Source organism: Rutilus rutilus (assembly GCF_951802725.1).
Source record: "Rutilus rutilus genome assembly, chromosome: 19".
NCBI lineage: Eukaryota > Metazoa > Chordata > Actinopteri > Cypriniformes > Leuciscidae > Rutilus > Rutilus rutilus.
Genome location: NC_140232.1, coordinates 7,948,635 through 7,973,256, shown reverse-complemented (window position 1 = coordinate 7,973,256; position 24,622 = coordinate 7,948,635). Strand labels below are relative to the sequence as shown.

The following is a 24,622-nucleotide window of genomic DNA, read 5'->3' as shown; positions in this document are numbered from 1 at the left end:
GAGGAAGTCTCACTCAATTTGTGGTCATAGTAAGATAATAGCGCAGTGATAACGCTTATAGGATGAAGATGTGCGTTTGTGTGTTTCCCGATGGACAAATCCCTCTTAAAGGGATAGTTAAAGGGATAGATCATTTTGTCATCACTTACTCATCCTCAAGTTGTTCCAAACCAGTATGAGTTTCTTTCTTCTGCTGAACACAAAAAACGATATTTTGGGGTAATATGGGTAACCAAAGAGTTGATGGGCCCAATTGATTTCTATAGTATGGAGAAAATCGGGTGGCCCATCAACTAATCGTCTTTTGTGCTCAGTAGAAGATAGAAATTCATACTGGTTTGGAACAACTTAAGGGTGAGCAAATGATGACAGAAGTTTCTTTTTTTTTTATGAAACCAAAGACCTTTAAGTGCACTGCTGTCTCCTGTCCCCACTGTTCTGATGGACAAGAACCTGGAGAGAGGGTCCGACCCAAACCGTACATTTCAGAGGGATAGAGAGAAAAGCCCATTAATCCTATTTTATTAACTTCACTGGACTTGGTTGGATGTGCATCTATATGTGTTTGTGTTGCCAGATCTCTCCCGTCATTCTTACCCTCTCTCTCCAAAATCAATCCCAGACATGTATTAATAAAAGTCAGTCTGCAACCACAAAGCGCCTGTACGGTTCAGGCAGACACCAGCAGCTCTGCTCATCAGCGTGTACTTTGTGACTATCACAACGACCGATGAGCAATGACTTTACTTCACTGGCCCAAAACAGTCCAAAACACGCCTGCAAGTCCAGCAAAAGAACGTTTTCTGCCAATGCAATGCAGATCCAAACCCTTACAGCCGTACGGCTTCTATCGTGTATATGCAATGTCACGGAAAGCCTAAAACAGCTTCCTTCTGTCAAACAAGTTCGTGAAATTCCTCCAAATGTGCCCAGATTTGTTTAATGAGACTTTCTTGAACCAAACAGTTTTCATTTTGGAGAATAATTACAGTGGAAAAGGAAATTACAGAATGTTCCATACAGAATTTTTCATCCATGTTATTTGAAAATTAATTTCACAATAACATTTAGTATAGTGGCCCCAGGGGGACAGGACACAACACAATTAGCAATGCAAGGAAAAGTTTCAAATTCTCACCAGAATCAGTCCACAAATAAATGGAAAATGAGCCACATCGCAGCCAATACAATACAAAATATTAGCCATAACACAGCACAAAGGAAACTTAATACAACAAAAATAAACCACAATACAAAAATGTTCCATAACAAAGAGTTTCCATTATTCCGTTAACAGAATAGAAATATATTTTAAAAACCGCAACAAAAATAATAATAATTTGTTATTAATAATAATAATTTCTGGGTACTCAAAGTGCTTTACATGGAAGGGGGGAATCTCCTCAACCACCACCAATGTGCAGCATCCACCTGGATGATAGTGCGCCAGAACACCCAACACAGACCAGCTTACTGGTGGAGAGGAGACAGCGATCAGTATATATATATACAGTATGGGGATGATTAGGAGGCCGTGATGGATAGAGGCCAATGGGCAAATTTACACCCCTACTCTTTTGAAAGACATTTCTGGGATTTTTAATGACCACAGAGAGTCAGGACCTCGGTTTAACGTCTCATCCGAAGGACGGTGCTCTTTGACATTATAGTGTCCCCGTCACTTTACTGGGGCGTTAGGACCCACACAGACCACAGGGTGAGCGCCTCCTGCTGGCCTTACTAACACCTCTTCCAGCAGCAACCTGGTTTTCTCAGGAGGTCTCCCATCCAGGCACTGACCAGCTCAGCCCTGCTTAGCTTCAGTGGGCAACCAGTCTTGGACTATAAGGTGATATGGCTGCTGGAATTTAAATTATGCTTGAATTTTTTATTACAAATATTTAGTTTTGATTCATTTGTTGTCTTCAATTTCTATTGTGTTAATATAGTTTCATCTTTGTCATTTCAATTTTGCTTTTATACAAGACAGATGTATTTATTTAGTTAGTTAGTTTCTTGTGCTCATCATGCTGCATTTATTGAATCAATAATGTAAAAAAATATATATATATATTGTTATATTTATCACAATTTAAAGTAATAGTTTTCTATTTTCATTTGCTTTAAAATGCAATTTATTCCAGAAAAGGCAAAGCAGAACTTTAAGCATCAATACTCCAGTCTTCAGTGTCACATGATCCTTCAGAAATCATTCTCATATACTGATTTGCTGCTCAAGAAACATTTCTTATTATTGTCAATGTAGAAACAGTTGTGCTGCTTCATTTTTTGGTATATGTATTGAGTTTGCTTATAGTTCAAGAATCATTTACATTTAAAATATAAGCAAAAAGGGAATGAATTCTGTTCTTTGTTGTACTGGTTACACCTAACAACAGCATCTGGAATACCTCCTCCTACACACACACACACACACACTAAATGTTTGTGGTTTAATCAGGTGTTTGTAGGTGGTGTGTAGGAAAGCCTGGGTGACGGGGCTACAAAAACCACCACCGGAGGGACATATCAAGAATCCGTCTTCTTCACACACACCCGACACCCTCTAATACCCCAGTGACTGGCTCACTGTTTGGGTACGTAGGGCAAAACTTTCAGAATTTACTACCTGTTTCCCTCTGTGCTGTCATTACGGACAGAACACACAACACAGATGTACCATTACGTACAATAATAAGAGCTATTACACACACACACACCTTTGTAAATCTGTGAGGAGTCGTAAAATTTATTAGGAAAACCCCCCTATTCCGCCGCATATGTGCATATGTGGGAATGTCGAGCTGCGGTTTGTGTTTCGCCGTCATAATTTCTGTGACTCCTCATCTTGCGAGGGCAGGCTCTGGTTAATTAAAAAGCGGGTGAGCCTGGCTGGCTGGCCGGACGCTCTCGTAAAAACACATCTGGGCTGCGATATGATTGGCGAAAGAGTGGGGTGGTGCTTCACTGCCACTGTTGAGAGTACGAGCACTCCGATGGTCCCACTGTCACTCTGAGACTGAGACAGAACCGTGATCGATTACAGACGTACAGTACATGCACAGAGACACATGCAAGACGGCCTGTGTCTCATTACCATAACACAGCTGCCACTCACACAAAAATGTAATTGTTACACAGGGCTGCAAACTATCATATGTAGGGTAAATAAAATGAATCACTGATAAAATAAGATTTTGTCACGCTGAAAGATAGGACGTTTACACCTGGTATTAAGAAGTGTTTTGGTCGATCGGATCACAAGCGGACGACACTAAACACAGGTGTAAACGGGGTCTAAAACGTTTTGAGCTTGTCCACTTTTGACTACTTCCAGAGGTAGTCGAAAACGCATTCCACCGGATTGCTGTCATAGTGTAGACTCTCATGTGATTCGATCAGCCACAAAAGACCACCTTCTCTCCGCCTACTGATCTAATGCGTAAGCATTATGGGGAAGTGTGCTAGTCAGACAGGATTTAAACTTAGTCGGCTGGAGACCCAAATTTGGTTTGAAGACGAAAAACTTACCAAGCACAATGTTCTCTCCCCATTTCTGATTTCTAACACATACTCATAGGGCCCTATCATACACTCCAGGCACGACACAAGTGTTTTTTACTAGTTTCAGCCCGACGCAGTTATCATTTTCACATCCTGCGCCACGTTGTTTAAATAGCAAATGCATTTGCGCCCATTTGTTCGCCCATGGGCGTGCTGGTCTGAAAACGAGGTGTGTTCAGGAGCATTGTTGGTGCGTTGTCTGACAATGCTCTACAACAAGTTCCATGAGAAAATGAGGCATGTGGATTATAAATAGATTTAAATTGTTTCAATAGTCAAATGTACTATATCCTATCTTAACATTAGCTTAGCAACTTGCTAATGTCAAATCCATTGCTTAACATGAGACACACGAATGTACTTGCTGCTCATGTAAACAGTTTAAAAATAAGTCACTTATGAGGTTCCATCTCCCTCAAGATGCTGCCTTACAAGATAACTCCTCCAAGGAACAGGACCTTAGAGAAGGTGCGGAGCAGAACAGCGACAGCCGTAGGACTCATTTTCCTGTCTTGACCCGTCCTCTTGATAGCACGACGGCTGGTACGTATTAAGGTTTGACAGCACCAGGCCCCCATTAGACAGCCAGACAGATTCCGCTTACAGAAAAACGGCCCATTATCAAAGACACTCAGATGGAAATACAACACTGATGGGAGGAGGAGCAGAGAGGCACAGGATGGGCCCCTGAATACTCATTTGGTCACAGTGGTCAAAAAGCCCAACCGCACAAACATTCTCAAATACACTCAACTGCATGATTTACAGTATCGTTCATGTCCGTTTCAATGAGAAATGAGTTATGCGCTGAAGTTTAATACTTTTTAATAGTTATAATAACATGCTATCTCTGGATCATCCACTAGCTTTCGATAAAGGGGCTAGTAGGCAGTTTTATGCAAAGAAAGGAAAGAAAAAAAACCTGGTGGTTTTGCGAAAAAAAGATACATTTCAGACTGCACCTCCATAATGAAACCCCCTGTATGTAATTTATGGGTCCTCGTTAAGGCCGGCTCAGGAATGGCACTATTGCATTCTGCTTTCCTTCTTAACTGGCCGGCTTTGGAAGTCCGCGTTTTACAGCCAAGCTTTATGATATGTATTTAGGGCAATTAGGGTGGAGATATATTGACTCATTACGACAGAGCAGGTGCAGGGGGAGAGAGTGGCATGTATATAAATGCCCCAGGTGGGGATTTGAGCCCTGCTTCGACTGCACAGAGACGCCACAGAGCGTATCCTCTTGCTTTAAGAAGTCCAGGGGACCATCGCAGGATTTCATCTACGCCACAACAGGGCCACATCACCCTTGTTTTCATTTAATGCCCGGTCTGGGCGCTGGATGTGTAGTGCATTTGGTCATAAAAACCAGATCAATGCTTGTAAATTTCCTGTTAAATCTTGGTAGACAAAAAGAAATATGTGCGATGTAGTGCACAAAAACAAATATGTAAAAGCAAGTTATAGACTTGAAAAGTTCAATTGCAATACAAGAATTCTTACAATATATATTTTTTAAAGATTACAAGAATGCAATCATTTTTTAAGAAAAGAGCTTAAACACAAAAGCGCCACACTATAATGTAAATGTATTCATAAAAAAAAAAAAAAAAAAAAAAAAAAAATCAAACCCAATAATTAATTGGTTAATTTCCATTTTTTATCCATTTTTTTTTTGTGTGTAAAAAAGTCTTAATATTTGGTATTCTGATTAAATTATTAATTCAAGAAAGAAAAAATTAAGCTGATATTATTTCCATTAGATTTTGAATTAGGTTTTAAAATTTTAGTTAAAGTTTTAGTCATTTTGTTGTGTTGTAATTTTTTTATGTCTATATCGTTTTTTAAGGTTTAAAATGAGAAATAAACCTGAAATAAAAAAAGATATATTTTTAAATATTTAATTTAATTTAATTTCAGTTATTTTTATTTCATTTTATTTAAGTAATGCATTTTTTATGGTATATAAAAATTAAAAAAGATTCTATAAAAAAAAAAAAAATTCTCACTCTAAATTGACCTTTTTCTTTCATTTGCATGTCTCATCATAAGATGAGGACCATTATAAAATGAGAACATATCGACTCTGATGGCTAAAGCACTAAACTAAATGACTCTTAACTGTGAGCGCACACTGACTTTGAATAATGAGGCTAATCACGGCCGTGCCCCCCACATGGCAAGAAGGAAAATGTGCCACACATGGGGTAAAATGACACAGCTTCTCTAATTGTGGCCAAGGACTTCAGCAGAGATCTGCGGCCGTTGACTTTGACCAGAAAACGACATCAGTCGGCGCTCATTGTGGTCTATTCAACATTTTCATGACTGGATCTTGAAAAGAAATTCATATGTCAATTACAATAGCAATAGCCAGAGCTTCACAGAGAGAATCCAACAGAATGTGAATATTTTACAAATTACCAGACCTATGTTCACTTCAAACATCAAGAGCAATTGAACACGCAGAACTTACAGCAATCAGGAAGTCAATTGTGTTATTCAACCCAAACTGATCAGAGCTTTCAAGTGTCTTGGATTTACTTCGACTTTTGTTTGCCTTGTTTCAGACACCTTAAACATCATAGTCTTTCGTTTTGTTCAGAAAGATTCTCAAAAAGATCTAGTCTAGTCGCACAGAAATTACATGTCTATGATCAACATGCTTTTAACTGGCTAAACTAAAACCCAATGACTAAAATATTTCGACTAAAATATTTCAAATGACTAATAAATATTATATTAAGATGCAAGTATAAAACAACTGTTTTACGATAGAAACGTACAGCGACCGACAGTAATAGACTTGCATCTAGTGATGCAAACTACTGCTATTTTGAATTGAAAATATGCAATCATGATTCATGTAATTCAATAATGAATGTGACGAGACAAGAAACATTTGTGTTTTCAACATATTAGACAAGAATTAGAGTGAATGTGTGCACATTATTATTATTAATAAATAATTTATTATTAAAAGAGTTTTAAAAGAGTGCTTAAAGAGCAACAAAAAGAGCCAGAACGTTTAAATGTATTGTCCTTTACCAAACTTTTTGGTAATGGTATTTTTGTTACCTCCAGGTAGGAGACTATATAGCAAGATCCTGCATTTATCATCAAGGTCTCTTAAATTTGTAGATGTTTCAGGTGCGGGACGGGTCTCTTCCTAACTTCTGAGAAAAAAAAGCCTAGGAAAAGCTCCCTGCCAACTGATCAGAGCTTCCCAGATCTTCTGCATGTGCTGATCAGTCCAGTAGAAGTCATTAAAGTTCAAGATGTCTGCAGTATGTGCTGTTAGTGTTATCTATTCTTATGTTCAAATTTCTTGGCTACTTGTTGTATAAAAAAAATTAAAACAACTCTGACATTGTTTTTTGAAGAACTGTTCCAGTTGCATCCTATTACTGAAATCCCTGTTACTGTCAGAAGGACTCAGCTAATGAAAAAAATGTGCATTGTTGCCAACCTTTCACAGTTTCCAAGCCTCACAAACAACAGTGCTGGTCCTGCACTAGTCTAGTATTAAAGCAATGCAAGATGTTAAGAGATGCACATGCAATAACATAAGGACATCATAGGGAAGAATTAATCATACAATTAAGAATGAATAGTTCTCTGGCATTACCTTGGAAATAAAACAAAGCCAATTCCCCAAAAAACACATAGCTTAGTCTTTCCTCAAACATCAGTGAGGTAATGTTCTTGATCAGATGTCTAACAGTGTTTGGAGACTTATTTTAGGATATGGTGGACAGGTCTCTTGGGGTGCTATCAAAAGTGTAAAATACACCAATGTTAAAAAAGAAAATCCCCTTGTTGCTTTCTTTCTGGGAAGTTCTACAACACTGATTTAACACTAATACTTATTTAAATATATATAAAACACACAAAAAAAGACAGACAGACATAATTTATGAAAAGAAGCCCAATAGCATCAACAGAAACAGTAGTCTCGTAAAAATACAGAAAAAACAATTACATTGTACACCTTTAACAGGCACATGCACATGCCAACAAACTGTATTTTCCCCTTTCCCCTCTCTCTCTCTCTCTCTCTCTCTCTCTCTCTCCTTTTTCAGTAAAAAAAAAAACAAATATATATATATAATATGGGTGGAAGGGGCTGGGGTACAACTTAAACATTATGTTATTGCTACAAAAAAAAAAAAAAAAAAAAACATATTATACAGGTAAGTCTTGGGATATAGCTAAGGTACAATGTATATTTTGCATGCTTTGAAATATGACTGAAGGTTTAGATTGCTTCAACCAGCTCCAGACACTTTTATCCAAATTCACTTTAAATAATTCAATGTATTTTGTCTACATACACTAATCTTAGCACCTTGTTTTATTCTGTGCTTTGTTTTATATAGTGTCTTAATCCATTAAAATGTGCTCCATCAAATATAAAGTAGCATTTGATTCAAATCAGGTGACAGTGCAGTAGTATTGCACCATACATCTTTTTACCTGACAAATAAATCTTTAAACCAAAATGATGACGAACAAGAAATTGCGGACTGTGGTTTGAATATTTGACATACCTATGAGAGAGAGAGAGAGAGAGAGAGAGAGAGAGAGAGAGAGAGAGAGAGAGAGAGAGAGAGAGAGAGAGAGAGAGAGAGAGAGGTCCCAATTATTCCTTAACTGAAAACAGACAGAAAATCTCCAATTCCAAACAAAAACTTACAGGCGTACTCTGCGGCATACCTGCTCAAGATCAGTCTGAATCTATACAATCAATGGCCCAAATATTTCAAAGCCAGTGCAATTTCTCAAACTCCATTTGTAAATTTGCAGTGATATAGAGTAAACAGTTGAGTCAACACTGGCAATCGCATCGGCCTGGGATGAAGAAGTGTTCAGTTACACCTCACTTGGAGTTTCAATGAGATGGAGGATTTTCAAAAGCACCTCATTGATGCTAATTCATTCAAGACATTTACTTTTGTCAATAATATGATTAGCCTGCATGCTAACATGCATTAGCCATTTGTTATGTGCACCACTAGCTGAGCAACAAAACTTAAACTGAACTATAAACTTCTTAGTATTTGGCACGTCCTACTTTTGCACGTTCTCCAGCTTGATTTGAAAATGTTCCCAGGTGCAACTTGAAAATCTGACTTATTGTACAAAGGAATTCACATGATCAATGTCACACATTTGCTGAAAAATGCAGAATCTTTTTATTTTATTCTAGTTTAAATTATTCATATTTATAAAACTTTCTCCTTGTTGCCAAGCCAAAACGAAAAAAAAGTATGTATCTGGAGGACACTATTCAAAACAACTGGGGTAATTTTGACATTTAGTTGAACATTTTAACTCTATGAACCCGACTCTATCATGTAAATGTAAGAATACCTTTTATATTGTCAGTAATATTTCAAGATGATCACTTACTAGACTGAAGCAACTAAGTTATACTTGATTATCCATACATAATTTAAGTACTAAAATTTAAGTATCAAATATGATACATCAGGTTTTTTAAGGGAACGTTTATTTGTAAATCTCTGTTATTATTGTTCTCTATTATTATTCCCCCCACCACGACACACTTTGATACAGTATATACGCAACTGATATTTAAATGAATTTTATCTTAATAGTCTGCAACACTGCTATAAAAATCTCATTGATTTACAGAATCAACTTCATCAAATTGGATATTTTTGAATAAAATTGAGTTTTCCCCCTCAAGTGCAAGTTCTATTGTCTGCATATCACATTATATGGGCCATTAAAAAACCTGATGTATCAAAAATCATACCCAAAAAAAGCTTACTTTATTAAAATTGTATTATTTGTTATTATTCCGACTCTTATTTTGGATGTCACGCTTTAAAGGGTTAATGTGCTGACCAAACCATAGACAAACATTTCTGACTGCAGCTCAGTGACCTCCAACAATACGAGACCAAATCGGAGGAACTCAAACAAACCGGCGTGAATACAACCCTCAGCTGCACCGCAGGCTGTGAAAGTGGCTGCAATATAAACAAAAAGTACAGAATCACTGGACCTCTGTGCTTTCTCACCGTGCCATCGGGCCACCCGCCCTCTCCCGACATACAGGCCCTGCGGTGCAGCGCATAATTGTAAAGTGCTGCTTTATGAAGACTGGAGGAGACTTTAAACCATTGTTTAAAGTCGGACGTTTAATATTTCGTGGCTCGCTGGCGTGTTGTCAAGCCTCAGACAATACAGCTATTGAGCTTGAGCCGTTTCTCTGGCTTGATTCATTCTAAGCGCTGGATTTAGCGCCATTTCTGTTCTCGATTTCAGCACCAGAAGCTCCAAAATCTAGTTCTGACACAACTCCTTAACCATGAAGTTTGGTGTCGATCGTGATGAATTACACTTTTTTAAAAAGCATTAACAAAAATAGGAAAGTTTTATAATGTGGCTAATTTGTTTTATGAGAACAAACAAATGGCTATGTGGTATCTTTAGTGACGTGACGTGAAGGCCAAGTATGGTAACCCATACTCAGAATTTGTCCTCTGCATTTAACCAATCCAGTTTACTACACACACATTAGGAGCAGTGGTGAACACACACACTGCAAACCACACTGAATACCACCTACATTTTTCTTGCCGGTATTTAGAATACACTCTAAAAAAAAATCTTGGGTTATTTTTTCTACCCAAAACCTGGGTTGAGCCTTTTGGGTCATTTTTTGGGTCATTTTTTTCAGTATTTGGGTAGTTTTTGTGTTCTCCTGGGTCAGACGTAACAACCCAGTGTTTGGGTAGTTTTCTTGTGTTACCCAGATCTTGGGCCCAGGGATTGAGTTATTTATTTTTGCGACCTCTTCAGGAGAGAGCAGTGCAGCTCCATCAAAATGGTATGTCTTCGGCAAAATACAGGCTTGTGTACATTTTATTTTATCTATAAATTCGTTATTATGCTGTATATTGTTTAATTTTATGCAAAGCAACATACAGGGGCGCAATGTGAGTCACCTAAACAAGCGCTGCGTCAATCTTTTCGTGTGAAACGCCTGATGACTTGCATAAAATGTAATGATCCACTACTTTAAAAAAAATAGAAAAAACAGCTAGTATTATAGTAAAAATGAATCAACTAGGCTGGGTTAAAATCAACCCTTTATGCTGGGTAAAATAAACAATCCAATTTGCAGGGTAAAATTAACCCAACATGTGTTCTGTCCTATATTTACCCAGCTCTTGGGTTGTTTTTAACCCAGTGTTTTTTAGAGTGTAGAACCGGTTACAAGTCTGACTCTCGAACCATTAGGCCATGACTGCCCCCTTATTACATTATTGTGAATGCTTCATAACGCATTACAAATACAAAGGTTTTGTTACAAAAAATAGCAGAAATGAAAGAGCTTTTCTGTTCTGCACCAGAAGCTCCAAAATCTAGGAATCTACTGGCTCTGACAGTTGCCGTACAATATATCACCGTAGGTTAATGCCGAGGGAAAGCTCCTCTGCCCTGATCTTGAGAAATGTTTACGGCTACCGTTGGCCTTAACCTCCAGGCCCTCTGGCCTCAACCTTCACCCTCACAAAAGACCCCCCCCCCCCCCCCCCCAGCCCTATGATGGATTCTCAAAGAGACTTGGCCGCTAAGAGGGCCGATATATCTGACAGCCCTTTTAATTAAGCCACACGTCTAATAAAGGAGGTGAGCCATTTGCTCATTGTTTAACACAGTATGGAGAACACACCAGTCAAGCCCCAGGACACGCATTAATTCACCTCTTGGATTGGGAACGAGGAGGGCTGGACGGGTGGGGGCGGCTTAATGTATGGACGCCACAGTCACGGGCCTGACAGTAATGGCCGATGCTTGTGCATTAGGATGATTGCGAGGGCCAGGCACTTTCAGACAAAACCAATCCACCACGCGGAGATGCAACAGTCACATGATCGGGCTCTCAGAACCATTAGAGACAGCGGGAGAGCTGGCTGGGTAATCAATGGGTGTGGGTGTGTAGGATGGAGGATGGGGGCTGGAGTTTGTGAAAAATTCAAGCAATATTAATCTCTTTCTGTCTTGAGTCATATTCCTCCTGCCACATATTACAGTAAAGTGACACTTGATTTTCTCACAGGAACATTCAGAACGCCTGTTATTACATGGTAGCCTTGTTATGCCATTTATAGAAAAAACGTTTCTATGAAGCCTAGAAACATTGCATTATAAGGATATTCTAAATTAATTTCCTTAAACATGTAGTTTGGTGTTGATCATGATGAATTCAACGCTATCTCATGACCAATTCATGAGTGAGTACGAGGTGGCTAATTCATACGAATTCGTACGAATTGAGCAACTCGTAAAATATGTACAATTTAGCAAAAATGGAAACGAATTCGTATGAGTGAGGTCGTATGAATTTGTACGAATTAGCCACCTCGTAAAATACGAATTGCCGTGAGATCGGGTTGGATGAATTACACTCTTTAAAAGCATTATCAAGTAAGTCTCTTCTTTATTACATTTTTATGAATCCTTCATAATGCATTAATAATACATTTATAGGTTTTGTGACACAACATTTCTGAAATCAAATGTACAAAGTTGTTTGTGTGAAATGTTTTAAAGGATATCTACTCAAATTTCATTTTGTTAATTGAAAATAGAAATCTATTGACAATGCTGTTGGTAACGTCAGTCAAAATGGTAAAAACGTATTACTTTAAGGTGATTGTACCTTGGCAAAGCCCATTGCAAAAATGGCAAAACTTGTTATTTTTACAATGTACTGCCTGATTGTTATCGATAGGATTAATGGAAAGTCTGTAATGCTGTAATATTCTAGTAGGCCTACTAATGTCTGTGTATGTGTATTTGTGAGAGAAAAGGAAAGAAATGTTCAATTTTTTTTTTACATTTGGAGGGATGAGACAGTTAAGTCATGCTCTAGTAGCTCTCTGAATAAGATAACATTTGGCTAAAAACAAATAAGTTAGTCATTAATTTCCCACATACACAAACTCATAGTTATGAATGAGTATCAAAATAACACTGTGAAACTGTGACTGATTTCTGTGGATTTTTCCGCCCAGAAGTTTTTCACTAAACGTCATCATATCAATTTGACATTGCGTTGAACATTTCGATGTATCTAAGCACACAGGATCAGTTTTAATTAATAATACGTCGTGGAATATTGTCTATTAATCATTAGCTATGCAGACTGGATCAGTGGCAAACAAAGTCAAAGTTGACATTGTTTGAATTTCGGAGGTCACCTTACAAGCTATGCACCATGGGTAACACAGCTTGACCGTCCCTTCCATAGCGTTCAGTGAACTGGGGAATGCTGACGAAAATCATGTGCCTTTAGCTTAAGAAACAAAATCTACGACACAATTTTTTGACATTCTTTTGGCGATTTGCATTTGCATTTGCTTTAAATTACTTTAAAAAGACCACAGGTAGAATGAATTACTGAGTCGCCGAGATCCCCCATCCTGCCCGACCTTGAGAGAGTAACTAAACACCAGGGTGCTCTGGCACCTGCAGTTAACACTTAGTACGTCACTTTGCCGTAAAGTATCTGCTAAATGATGAAGTAACAATGTTTTATATTATCATGCTATTTCACCATGAACCATAAAATAATCTTTGCTTCTCCTCAGAGCGGTTTTCCGCTAAAGAGCTACTGATGAAAAAGCACTGTGTGTCGTTTTATTCCGTAATTAACTCAGCGGGGAGACACGAGTTAGCCTCTGGTCATTGAGTCATTAAAACCACCCGTCTCTGATGACTCAACTAACGAACGAGCTGAGCATTTAGCCGGTTAGATAACAACGGTGTAAACTAGCAAACGGTATACTGTGTGTGTGATGCGAAATAAATTTAACAGCTCTGGCATCCTTCTGTGTTTCTATCTACTATCTAATCCAAATTTAACAGGGAAAAAGAGTCATTTATTAGAGCTCCAGCTAGCCTTTCTATGTAAACGTACCTGGCACTAGACTGCATGCTAATGGTGCGCGCTTGTTTGTTTTTGTGTTGTTTTGTTCCCTGGCAGAGCTGAGAACTAGTGTGCGTGTGTATCCTTTGCTGACTGGACAGTACCGTTGTTTTGTGCTATGAAAATAGTCTGAACCTCCAGAGGGAAATGTAACGAAACACCCGTAAGAGCTAATGTATTCACACATGATGAGCTACAGTGCAACCGATGCTAGAACACACGCAAACACAGAGGCAAAAATAGCCTAATTGATTGATTGATTGGAGAAATGAGTGCTGACTTACGGAATAAAAGAAAAAGAGGAGGGAGAGTGAACAGGTTCGAGACCCCCAGCAGGGCCTGTCTAAGATCAGAGTTCACAGGTTATCACTCACGCTCTCAGTTTGACCTCATTACCTAATGTGGCGGCATCGGCTACTATCTCACTCTTACAGCTGTTGGCACTCCAGCTGAGCATGTGTGTGTGTGTGAATGTTAGCGTACTTCACTGAATTCATGACAATAGTGATTTTTCAATAGGAATATAAACACTCTTAAGAGGGCTGGGCGTTATGACAGTATATCGTGTTTATAATTGAGATTTTGCTTTACTGCGATTGATATCCGTACATCAGTGGGCAGGATTGCTTTACATTATTTACAAGTGAGCGCTTGAAAAACATGGAGTATTGCAAAATTGGAAAATTGTCCCGAACAAGTAAAGACCAGGTAAAACTTTAGGGAGTGTATGGTTTTTAATGGTTTACTGTTGCCAATCACTGCATTAATATACAAATTAACTGATATACAATTGACACCTAGTCACAGGTGTGCCAGCATCTGCTATAGAAGCTATATCTGCTATAGATATTTTAGAAGATATGTGCTAAATTAACCCTTGTATTAGGTTCAAAATCTGGGTACAGTTGTTCTAATTGCAATACAATTCACCATAAATCACACTATGAAAAAAAAAATACTTCTCACACATCACAAAAATAAATGAATAATTAAGTAAATCTTAAACGTAAGAACAGGACCATTTTTTCATAAGCTGAATATTATTAAAGTGTTGTAACTATTTTAACATAAAAAAAGTGTGGAAAAGCATGAAATGTGTGATGGGTCAAACTGACCTGTGAACATCCATCATGACAGACATTTGGTACGCACGTTTCACAACATAAGAATGTCGACACTATGACATTAAATGAAAAGTCACAAGAATTTATGAAAAACATCACAGGTATCATAAATGACATGGGTCAAATTAACCCACAATCTACCTTTTTTTCTATGTGTTTGTGTGTTTTTTCTTCTACTTTGCAGTTTTTGTGTGTTGATTTTGTTGTGCCCATCTATGTTTGTTCACTGGTGCATATTTATGTGATAGTATAATTATATTCTCAAGCAAGGGCATGATTATTGCCCTATGGGTTCATTTTTGTGAACCCACTGCCAATGTCGGGCTGATGCGTATGCGGGAAGTAAACAATTCAAGCCACACACACACACACACACACACACACCAAACTATTTACTCCCACAGTGAGAACAATTCACCCGAGCAGCTAATTTGGACTAAACATACTTCTATGCAAATGAGAGACACAAAGCAAGCTGATTAATGAATCACCTAAAAATCAAACACACATTCACAAGCACACAGGTGACACGGGTACAACGACACTATGCTAACGGCTCACACGGGGCTCATAACTAAACAAAACTAATTAAAAAAGCATAACAAGAGGATGAGTTATTACTGACAGCTGGCTATGTGCGTGTTTGTGTATGTGTGTAGGGGGAAACTTGACCCCTGCCTATCATCTGTTGTGCGAGCTTGGTCCACACAGACACATTAGCCATTAGCCATTAGTGACACAAGGCCATTACAAAAGACATTGTGGTCCAATAAGCATCTAAATGCCAGCTCCCATTAAATTATGATACCGTAAACAAGAAACTTTTATGAACAATAACACTGAGACTCCATTGAAGAAAAAAAGCACTAAAGAAATCAACCAGGGGTGGTAAACAATAAAGCAAGCGTTTGTTCGAGTAGGACAGTGGTGGTACATTGATCCTCACAGCAGAGCAAGAGGAAAAGAGATCACCCCGCTAGGCTAAAACGCGTAGCTGTCTAGTGGCAGCACGCCAGAACCGTAGCCTAACAGCGACTTCTCTAATAGTGTCTGTTTCAGTGTCCCGCTATCATCTGACTATTCATCTCAGGAGCCGCATATCCCCGCTGTTCTTTACAAAATGCACACGCGACCTTAGCGCGCTTGCACAAACAGATGCATGCAGACAGCAAACACATCGCCGGCATCTGCTAACATTTACTTAATAATTTAACACCATGCTGCCGCCAATAACATTTTCATAAGAGAGAGGAGAGCCTGGTGGAGGACAGAGGCAGAGAAATAAAACAATTGTAGGATCGATGGTGCAAAAAATTGGTTTATTGAGTGATCTATCTCACATTTCCCCGCAGACACGGACAAGAGAATGGAGCGCACACCGCCAAGAGAGACGGGGGGGGGGAAATAAATGAGATTATTGATGTTACACGTCAAAAATAATTGCTCAGATTTCTGCTCAGAGGAAAGAATAAGATGCTGATGGATTTGTTGATCCATGAAAAGGTTTCATTTCGCAGGTGGGCCGAGGAGTCGGAACCTTTCAGTTTTTTTTCTTTTTCGTTTGACCCCAGGAGTGTTTTGCAGGTAGGCTACAAGTGGTTCCTCAGTAGCTCAGATGGCTAAAATCTTTACTTCATCAGATGGAATTCACTGTAAAGGATTGGAACGCATAGAGCCTAGGGACATAGTAATGACTTGATTAAATAGCAGCTGTATTGTGATGTTCTGTGTTTTATTTATTAAGTCAGTGTTCATAGTGTAACAGCGAGACATTGGTGTCAGTACACATCATGCATTCTATTTATGCACATGAATGAACCTGATCCCCACGTTTAATCCAGCTGATTACAGTAGATCTAATTTAACAGAGTTACACAAGACAATATCATCCATTTAAAATAGCTGACATAATATCATCTGTTTCAAAGTAAACAAACTGATGAACTGATAATCAATATGTTAATTCTAATAAATAAAGTCAGTCAATCATATTAATAAGGGCATATCCAAGGCTGAAATAATAAAAGAAAAACACAATCATTGAAAGATTGAAAGGCCAAAACATTGTTTTGTGTACTGTACAGAAATGTGACAGAACACAATTCATAGAGCAATGCAAGTATGTGAACGCTACAGTGAGTGGTAGTGCAAACTGTCTACTTCTGTTGTCATTTTTTTCACATTCATGTCAACTACTGTCATGGCTGAGCAACAAACTTGATCAAGAAACTTAAAGGGTTAGTTCAGCCAAAAATGAAAATTATTCCATAATTTACTCACCCCTAAGCTATCATAGGTGTATGAGCTTCTTCTTTCATCCAAACACAATCGGAGTTATATAAAAAAATATCCTGGCTCTTCCAAGCTTTATAATGGGAGTGAGTAGCGCAATAGATTTTGAAGCCCAAAAAAGTTAATCCATCCATCAAAAAAGTAATCCATACTGCTCCAATGGATGCATTTTTGTACGAAAAATATCCATATTTATAACTTTATAAACTATAATGACTGGCTTACGGTAACGGCCGAAGAGTGACCTCTGACCCGACGTATGACGTAGGATGTAGGAGAAGCATAAACTTAGGTGAGATTAGACGCCTCTCGCGGTTCAAACAAATAGGGTTGGGCAACAAACTCAAGCTAAGCAAGGATTCCGCATTCGTCAATAAGTCATGCGTTGGGCCACTCGTTGCAGTTTCCAGAAGCCAGTGAATATCGTTTTGTAAAGTTATATATATGGATATTTTTCATACAAAAACGCATCACTTCACTTCAGTAGGACTTTATTAACCCCCTGGAGCTGTATGGATTACTTTAATGATGGATGGATCATTTTAAAGTTGATAATTAAAGATAATTTCTTTTTAAGGCTTCAAAATTTAAGGTGCCATTTGATCCCATTATAAAGCTTGGAGGAGCCAGGATTTTTTTTTTTTTATATATATAATTCCGATTGTGTTTGGATGAAAGAAGAAACTCATATACGCCTATGATGGTTTAGGGGTGAGTAAATTATGGAATAATTTTTGGGTGAACTAACCCTTCAAAGTTAATTAAAATGTCATTAGCAGGATTGAGTTAGAGTCATGGTTCACATTTACAAAACTAACCTTAACACTTGCTTCACACTGGATTAAAAGAAGGAAAGGGGAAGAAAAAAATGTGCGGTTTTCAAAGGACATTTTGATGTTGAGTGTCTTTAAACTGTCGGCTCAGACTCTCTGATCGTGGTGGGCTGCAGTAGTGTAGGGTAGTTGGACTACGCCCCACTTCTAAGCATAGAGTATATCTGTGGGTCCCTGCCAGCACTGATGTACAATAGGCAGTGTCGGGCGATTGAAATTCACTCCGGCTTGTCCCCGCTCTGTCCTGAAAGCGATCTGGGCTGAGGGGGAAGATAGGCGCTGACCCACTGGCCTCAGCGCCTCCTCTGAGCTGGCCATTTGAGCGCCCGTCTGAATGAAAGCGGGCCTACGTCACACACGGCACACACACACGTGCAGCGGCCTCATCAGATAGTGTTTCTACAAGCTAAATGGCTCCAATGCTTGGCCACTGTGTGTGGCATCAATGGACACTTTTCATTTTGCCGCCTTCAAATGGAACGTCGGCAAGTGTCTCTTTTCCACATAGTTTTTTTTTTTTTTAACCCTGGCATTGATACAGCTGCTGATGAGATAAGAGCTCTTAGCCATTGAACTGGGAGTAAGTCATTGTGCAGACTGTATAACAATAATATTAATTGGGCTTTTCTTTAAACATGAATCAGCTAGAATCAGACCAAACATATGTCTTAAGAATTACTGCAAGAATTACCCCTCCCTGACTAACATTAATCAAGACAACGACGGATCTATTAGACTCCAACAATGGAAAGCCAGACATAAACACAATCACAAGAAGCTACTTGAAGAAAACTGGTAAAGTGGTAACTGGAATTTGTAAGAAACACCTTAGAAAAGACATTCTTGCGATAGAAGACAAAACAAAGACAGCAGTGATAATTAACAAAATTCTCAGCATGTAACATGTTTGCATGACTCCCCATTTAGCTCTACAGCACAAATAGTCTTTGCAGCCGCCTTTGGAGCGGTGAGTAAGTGTGTGTGGCGAGGAGATAACTTTACGAGCCTCATCTCGATGGCCAAATGTTTCCAGGCCTCGTGTTCTGCTCCCGGGGGCACTTCCTAGCCCTCTCGGCTTACCCGTGAAGGGGGCATGGCGTAATCAGATCACAGTGGTCGACCATTGTCTCCCGTTGTGAATCTCATCTTTTCAAGCTGACCGTTTTACTATGGAATCTGTAAAATAATTCGGCCAGACCCACCTCTCGGCTCTGGGGTCAGTAAATAGCTGTCATCAAAGTGTCTCTGTGCGGTAATGTTGCACAGATGGGGATGAACTTCAGTATTTTAAGAGGAGAGTGGATGTTTGCTCTTTCAATCTCTAATCTTACATAACTTAGGCCATAATCGATTGTTATAATGTAGAAAAATGAAGGAAAATTGAACAGCTATTAAGAAGAGACAGTGAGAGTTATTGAGTATGTAAGTAAAAATCTATTTGGTTATATATTTTAGTTAAGTTTAGAGTTGGTGGCGCTTCTCATCTATTCTTTGATGGAGTAGGGTTTTTTTTTTTTTTTTTTTGTGGGGGTGCCTGTCTTCAAGAGACTGTACAGCCATATCTGAACATAACAGCCACAAACAGGCCCAATGCATTGATCTGTTTCACCTTGAGAGTCAAGATCAATGCTATTGATGGCCACCTGGAGTTTTTCTCCTGTTCATTTGTCATAATCACTCAATATGTCAGCGTAGTAGAACACTATGTTCACACGGAACTCGTTCACAGATGGTGAAGCTCCACATCAAAACCAGAGCCTCTCTAACCTCTCTCACTCTGAGTCGCCTTTCCCCTCTCTAATTCTCTCTCAGTCTCTCTTGCACGGCCGTTATTGACATTTTACCTCTAACCTTCTCTTTTACACTAACTTTAATGCGGAGTCTGTTATCAGATGTGCTGGAGGTGTGGAGTTTCAGCTGCCCTCCTCCTCCTTTTCTCTACGTTATTCATCCCTTCTTCCTGTGCTCTGAAAGTCAAGCTTCCCTTTACAAAACCCCATGGCCTTATCTTCCTGACCCTCCTCCCTCTCTCTCTCAAGTCCTTCTCTCCAATCCCCCCTGGCAGTCAGCAGACCGGTGCCCCCTCTCCCGGGACGAGCCATGGGCACAGGGGCACAGCACTCCGCTGCTTCTGAGGAGTGGGATCACTGATCAAACTGCGGGGCCAGTCCCCCAAGGGACGCAGTATTTACTGCAGCACTGTTCCGACATGGCTGATAACACGGAGGGTGAAGCGCCGCCACATGCGCAGTTGCGTACTGTATAGATCTGCCACTCTTCCAGTCTCTTCCTACAATTTATGAAGACAAAGAACTTTCTTTAAACAGTTAGAATTGGTCAAATGCCGATTCTCATCAGAACTGTGAGAATTCAATTTAAGAAGAAGCATACCAACACTGGTAACAACTGCGGGAAAAGCATAAATCTCTATGGTGAACATGAGTGATCCCACAAGTTCACATCAATAGTGCAATATAGCACCTCAAGTTCATTACGAAGTGAGACAAGTTAACTAGCTCCTAGAGGAAATGTAGAGAGTTAGGGAGAAGAAGAAATTGGTAAATACTCAAACTGGCATTATCCATGAGTACCATAGCCTAGAGTGTTAGAAAACAACATATAACCAATTCTAGCTTTACCAATAATTATGTGTGCTACAGAATTCAGTCCATAATTTCACAGGACACTAAACAGTATTTTTGCATAATGTTGTACAGAATGCACATACCAGAACATTACAATGTTAGTTAAAAAAAGTATTTTTTTGGAGATTTGATGGGTATGAGGTTCTGGAATGGGACACAGGACAGAGCCACAAGCTGGGTGGGTGGTCAGATATCAGTCGTCCTGGCTGGCTCAGAATTCAATCTCGTTCTGTCTGCAGGACTCTTACATCGTCACCCCAGTGATAGGGATCACGGGCAGGGAAAGTAGTGGGGAAACACAGAGCTTTTAAAGAGGCCCCAAGCTCCTCTCTCTGGCCCCTCAGCCAAAGTCAAGAGGGGCCTCCCTGACTTTATAACGCAAGTTAAATTTCACTTCAATTAATTGTAGTGAAGACTCAAATCATAAATCATGATAGATGGACTTTTTTTTGCCTATGCCTTAGCCTTGAACACAGAACACCTTCATTAAACGAATTAGTCAATACATAGGCTGGACTAGAGTTTGTGCATGAAAGAGAATTGGTGTGTGAGAAAGATTGAATGACCAGAGAGATAACTATACTAAGGTAGGGAGGAGGGGTAACATTTAATAAAGAAATAGAAGGGCTGTCTTCTCAACTTTTTGAGGAGAGGATGTAGGCTGGGATGCATCCACCGGAGTGGGATTGCCTTTCCTTTTCCTTTTTTTTTTCCTGCTTGGCCTTTTGTCCGGGGGGTCTGCAGGTGCTCAAGAGGGCACAATATCCCCATATTCATATCCTGAATCTATTCTGATGCCAAAGCCCTGTCCCAGTGGACAACACCTGCTCCTTCGGCCGTCTCAGCCTCACACAATGCCTGTTGTTCTGGCCGGTACATTCTCATCCATCCCCACATAGCCAATCAGTGTCTGAGACGGAGAAACAGTCCTTTCAAATACACCCCCATCCAACTGGAAAGAGCATCCTGTATCTTGGTTCCCATCAATGCAAACTTCCAGTGATATTAAATTCGATGCTAGATGGCAATTCAGCTTCAAAATATTGCAATGAACACTCTAGAGTTCTTTATAGGATTCTATGGGTTTTACTATTGCTTGAATTCAATTTCATTTAACCCTTGATCTGAAAATGTCCTGCAAGTGTGATACTAAACTAGGCACACAAAAAAATAAAAAATACTTTCACTGACATCATTGAACTTATCCGGAGCTCTCCTATTGTAATCACAGGTTAAAACAAGCGGGAAAGAGTGTCCGCCACCCATCTACTTGGCCGACAGTAATTGTGGCCATTTCATATGCTAACACGGAGCACTCTATCTTTGTGCTTCTCCACGGTGACGAGAGGTGTCAGATCAGGCGTGAGGTGGCTGGAGACGCCATTACCTATAAATAAGGTACAATTTGGTTGTCACAAGGTTGCCTATAATCTTGCCCCAGATCTGCAGCTCGGGCTGCCTGGCTAAGCTGCAGGGGCCACAGGCCAGGCCTCCGGTGAGAGAGAGGTTAGAATAGCTGGGGTGGGGGTTTGAGAGCTAATTGAAAGCTGATTCCTGTCAGGAGCTCCTTTCTATGGGAGACAGAGGGGACATTGTGTCCCTCTGAGCTTGAGTGTGGCCTCAACTGCTGCCAGAAACCCACCTTTTTATCCATGAGACAAAACAGAGACCCCCTCTTTCCCTTTTCTCTCTCTCTGTTGGACCTCTCTGCTGGCCGATGAAAGGGGATATATTAGGAGGGTAATTCTGAGAGGGAGATAACTGCAGGACAGGATGAAAAATGCTGTCTATCTGCAGGATGAAGGACTCAGACCATGTCAAAACTACAACTTTAGGGCTCAACAGGCCTTGGCGAGCTTGCCGAGGATAGCCAGCATCTAATTGAGATCTTTGGCCTCTCCTCTTACCCTGCAGGCTACAGTACAACACAGGGTCTTGTTTAAATATAATGTTGGAAACATGTAGGCCTGTTTGGAATGTTTAACATTAACTTAAAGGGACATTTATTGCTCGGAGTTTGCTCTTTCGTGGTAACTTGATTGAGTTTTCAGTTAAGTCTCATTAGGAAGCAGCAGAAGACTCAAGCAAAAGGTCTCAATTTGCTCTTATTTTGATCTCCTGGATAGCTACAATAAACATAAATCCATCTACATACAATGCACATACTTTTGTGTGATTTTGGGAATAGGGCCTGAATCGTAACAGTCTCATGGAGGTGTACTCCTGCAGATGGCTTATCTGCAGTGTTTGGGGAGACAGGTTAATTTCTTGCAGCTGCAGTAAAGGGAGGGAGAAACGACAGATTTACTCTCTTCTTAAACACCAAGGACAGCTTCCGTCTCCATGAGCCGTCGGGGGTGGGGGGGGGTTGTTGGAAGGTTTCCTGTTGCTGGACACTTATTGTATTCTCTTTTTATGACACTTACACACTTATTACATCTGTTTTAGCCTTCTTACTAAAGCTACAAAATAAAAATAAAATTATAATTATTTACAAACATCTTTTGGGATTTTTATTTATTTATAAATTATTTTACAAAAAAAATATTTGACCCATTTTTTTTTTTTTTTTTTTTTTACAAATTTGATTAAAGAAATTTGACTTATTTCAAGAGATTAGTCTCTTACAAGTGCAACGAAATAAGTATGCACGCACACACACACACACACACACACACACACACACACACACACACACACATTAGTCACTCTCAGTGGGAAGGGAGACACTCACAGAGATGTCTAGGTTAATCTGTAGAATAACATTTGAACAATGGGTCATTTTAGCTAAGTGCACTAGAGCACTGAACAGTTTTTTTCCCCTTGACTGTGACATTGATGCACTAACACAGATGGGGAGAGCATACACTTGTATGCTGTTAGTGTTAAAAAGTGTCTATGCATTGAAAAGAAAATTGTATTTAAGACCTAAATGTGCATATGTACACCCGTATGTGTGTGTGTGTGTGTGTGTGTGTGTGTAACACAGGGGTCAGACCACAGTGGACAGCCAGACTGTAGTGCTGGCGTCACTGCCACTGAAGCCAATCACTGGCAAATCCCCAGCCAATTTACAACAGTGGAGGACACGGGGCCTTACCCCATAAAAATATTCACTCATAGCTGCTTAAATCTGATACTGCAGTGACCACGTAGAGGCTGCTTGTAAAGCTCTGCTGTACCAAGAAGAAAAAAAATAGCACCATAACTTCATTAGCTGATGCAGCGTTTTTTACATGAGCATGATTTATGAATGGTGGCATGTCGGTTTTGTAGTGTGTGACAGCACATATTGAGAATATGGGAGGAGTGTAGGACTCTAGTCTATGATAATGAAACATTTAAGATTTGTGGGAAATATCGGTAACGCTTTAGATTACAGCCCGGAAAATACTGCATAATTAAGATGAATTTACAGTGTAACTTTTGGTAATCATAGTGTACCTATAAAACAATATGACCAATATGTAAAGTTTGGGGAATAAAGGGGTAACAACCAGGAGAATTAAACAATTATTTATACTGTAAGTATTATATAACTAAGGGGTACTTATTCTACTATTATGATACAAAAATCGTACATTTGGAAGCAATTTAGTGAGAACATACACTGCGTACCATTTTGTAATAATGGTGTACCAATACACACTCTATAGGCTTTTTATATAGTATATAATAGTAAAGCTAAAACTATTGCAATTTTTTTAAATACTGGGAAATATACTATTGGTCCATTTAGTAACAGGGTAAGTGGTGCTTGTTACCCTCTTGTTTCATGTAGTTACAGGGTAAGTGTGACATTGCGGGCCGTAAATTAAAATGGTGTTTGTTACCCTCTTTGTTCCATGTAGTTACAAGGTAATTACAATAAAAATACATACACACAATCTAATATCACTGACTCAGAAACCTTCATTTGAAAAACAACTTATTACAGTTGGTCTGAAGAGATAGTCTACAGTTTAAAATGTTTAAAATATTGTACTTTTTCGTACAAACACTTATCGTTTCCCTTCAGATGACATTGATCCATGGATCAATGGATAATGGATAATGTATGGATTACTACAGTTAATGCAGTATGTGCTGTTTGATGCTCCAACTTTTAGAAACACATGAGCTTGCATTATATTCTCAGAGATGTATTTTTTATTTTTCTAAAAACCTTCATTTGTGTTAATCTGACGGAGGAAA

General features: G+C 39.3%; 1 protein-coding gene across 12 annotated transcripts in view; it reads right to left on the bottom strand.

The window, feature by feature from the left end:
- The window catches only part of prdm16 (PR domain containing 16), a gene marked incomplete at its 5' end in the record, with an annotated part of 246,373 nt that overhangs the window by 41,854 nt on the left and 179,897 nt on the right, over positions 1-24,622 (bottom strand). The window lies entirely within an intron of this gene.